Source organism: Tupaia chinensis, unplaced genomic scaffold (assembly GCF_000334495.1).
Source record: "Tupaia chinensis unplaced genomic scaffold, TupChi_1.0 Scaffold149964_1, whole genome shotgun sequence".
NCBI classification, from domain to species: domain Eukaryota; kingdom Metazoa; phylum Chordata; class Mammalia; order Scandentia; family Tupaiidae; genus Tupaia; species Tupaia belangeri.
Genome location: NW_006209805.1, coordinates 220,288 through 223,413, shown reverse-complemented (window position 1 = coordinate 223,413; position 3,126 = coordinate 220,288). Strand labels below are relative to the sequence as shown.

At 65.5% G+C, this 3,126-nt stretch overlaps 1 protein-coding gene across 1 annotated transcript in view; it reads right to left on the bottom strand.

Moving 5' to 3' along the window:
- Positions 1–3,126, bottom strand: part of HCN2 (hyperpolarization activated cyclic nucleotide gated potassium and sodium channel 2) — a gene marked incomplete at its 3' end in the record, with an annotated part of 26,145 nt that overhangs the window by 19,708 nt on the left and 3,311 nt on the right. The gene's annotated exons all lie outside the window — the stretch shown is intronic.

Below are 3,126 nucleotides of genomic sequence, written 5' to 3'. Positions count from 1 at the left end.
GGGAAAGAGAAGCTCCCCCAGGGGGACGCCACCCGCCATCCCTTCTCCATTCTCCTCTCAGGGCTTTGGGCGTGCACACATGCACCTGGCGTGTTTCCCAAGCTGGTCTAGGATTTGAACCACGCAGTCGGCCACGTGGGATCCGGCACCTGAACCACTGTACCACCTCCTAGCCCAAGAGGCCACTTCTGAGCATGTGCAGTGTAGCCCCCTGCTTGGGGGGTGGGGGTGGGCTGCAGGGCACAGGGAAGGAGGACCCCAGGGTCTCTGGAGCTGAAGGACCCGACTGGGTGTAAGTACAGCCAGTGTGGGTAGAGCTGGGCAGATGTCCCTCCAGCGAGCAGAGGCGCTGTGAGTTTCTTGTTTTTTTGTTTGTTTGTTTGTTTCTGAGAGGTTTTCGCTATAGGGCACGTGCGCTCGCCAGACAGACAGAGGAGACAAAGAGACAGAAAGCAGGAAGTCACCCTGGCCACGCTGCAATCTATTCTCTTCCATTCTCCTCTAGGGATTTTGAGCACTCATGCACACGCACTGGCATGAGTTCTAAGCCACCAGGTCCGGGACGCGAACCGTGGTCGACTACGTGGGAATCCAGCGACATAGCCATTACGCCAACTGCTGGTTCCCTAGGGGGTGTGAGCTCTGAACCCACGAGATGCTAACGTGGAAAAGCAGGCACCCCCTCCCTCGTCCCACCTCCACCTCACTCAGGGGAAGCTGAGGCAGAGAGGCCCACACCCAGCTCAGATCCCCAGTCAGCGGGGCCAACGCACAGCCTGACCCTGACTCAGCCCGGCCCAGCCCCACATCCCCGCCTCCTGGCCTCTGCCATCCCTGCTTTCCTGCTAGGGCCACCTCCAGCACCTCCTCCTCCCTGGAGCCCTCCCTGGCACCTCCGCCCGCAGCCCACAGGTGTAGCCGATTGGCAGGGTGACACCCGCTGGCTGGGACCCAGTTCAGGGCCAAGGAGGTGGGGCCACCTCAGGCCTCCCACGGGCCAGTGGCTGGGGGCCCTACTCCCTGTCCCCTTGCAAGGCAGTGTGTGGGCGCCAGCAGACGCCAGCCGGGAAGACGGAGCGAAGGCGGGAAAGTGTGTACCGGAAGGCCCCCCACCACTCCAGAAGTGGTTTTTGAAAATTAATTTACAAGAGGACTTTAAAAGGTTGGTGAAAACGTGGAGGAGTGGAAGTATTAATGTAGGCTAGCTCCTTGGCCTGGCAGCTAATTCAGCTAGATCCCACATGGCCAACTGCTGGTTTGAATCCCAGCCCCAGGGGCATGAGAACCTGCCGTGGGCGCCCCAGTCCCGAACACAGGGAGGAATGGAGACGGGATTGTGGTGTGAGTGCACCCTCGGGGCGTGCTTTCTGCCTCCCTTGCTCCGCCTAGCACGCACGCCCTCCGGCAAAGCTTCGGAAGTGGCATACGGCACAAGCTCCTGTGGTGGTGAGACACATGTGAGGCGTCACGGTGCACGTGTCCCCAGCGTGTCTGAAGAGCCCTTCCACGCACACGCACTGCCCGCTGCCCACACACGGCACCCTTGCCTGAAGGGGCGGGTGAGGCTATGGGGCCAGGAGCTGTCACTCTGACCCCACGAGGGGCTTCTGGCAGCCCCTGGTGGGTGCTGAGAGACACTGCTCTTGGGACATCTTGGGGCCTGCTTCCACCCTGAGTCAGGCCTGAGAGGAGACTCTGCGTCCGGGACATGGGGGGTCGCAGACCCACGAGCAGCCTGCAGGTGACAGCCAGGTCCCTTCAGCTCCACTGCCGCTGCAGGCCGCACCCCTCAGCTGCCGTGCCCCTCGTGCCCTGCCCCAGAGCACCTCGGACCACAGAGGGGCCAGCAGACTCCGGAATCCGGTCCAGGCTTCCTCCCTGCTCCCTGTCCACAGCCTGGCACCATGAGGCGAGGCGTTGCCCAGCTCTCCCGGTGAACCATCCACAGAGGGAACCCCACGCAGTCTGTGGGGGTCAGATGCAACCCTCCCGGACACTCCTGGGACCCCACCCTGGTCTCAAGGCTGTGTGAGCACCAGCCCTCAGGAGGAGACAGGGCACCTCGGCTCCGAGTGGCCAAGCTCAGGGGCAGAGCAGAGGGGACAGGCCAAGAGTGTCCCACAGCCAGTGTGGGCTCCAGGAGCCCAAGGGCAAGGCCAGCTAGGGGTGGCAGATCCCTATCCTCACCCAGGAGCCGCACACCCATGATGGGGGACGCCCCACGCCCCAGCAGGATGGGAGCTGGGAGGCCCGGCCCCCACGCACCCCGCTCATTCCTGCACCCACCTGTGACAGTGGCAGGGTGGGGAGTAAGGCAACTGTCTCCTGCGCTCCCAAAGTCCCCAGAGCTGAGGCACGGGCCGGCGCTGTCCGCGGTGCTGATCCGCAGAGGGCCCACCTACACCGCTACTCGCAGAGCCACACGGACACACGCGGGCACGCCTGTCACGCGGATGCCCGCGGTCACACGTGTCCCACCCTGCAGCACCCCTTCCCAACAGAAACCGCGGCCCTGACTCCCCCAGGCAGACCCGCTTGGACACGCCTCCCCGTCACACGCTCGTGTTCACACACACGCAGGCACGGCCTACGGGGATACGCACCGGCCACAGGACGCACGCCGAGGGACAGAACCGCAAACACGCGGGCCTGCTCGGAGCCTTTGCAGCATCACCCGGCTAAATCCACGTCAACAGCCACACACCCCCGGCACACGGGGCACCACCTGGCGGCTCGCGTTTGGCAGCTCACCCAGCCCTGCACTGCCCGGCCCGCGGACCCCAGACGCGCCTCCTCGCGGCGCCGGGCGCAGGTGGAGACCGTGGGAGCGCGCCGGGTCCGCTTAACCCCTTCTGCGCCGGCTTCTCCCTGCCGCGTCCTTCCCGGGCGCTCACGTTCCCCTCTATTCGTCCTCTCTGCCCCTCGGCGCTCAGACCCCGGCCCTGTAGTCCGCGACCTGCGCCCGCCCCGCAGGACACGCGATTTCAGGGCATGTGGGAGGGGTTGCTCCGGGGTCACCCCGAGCCCGCGTGCGCCCCGGCTCCCCACCCAGGAGCCGCGCGCGGCCGGATCCCTCTGGGGCGGGTCCCGGGCACGCCCGAGGTCACCGAGGGGCCCGAGGTCCCC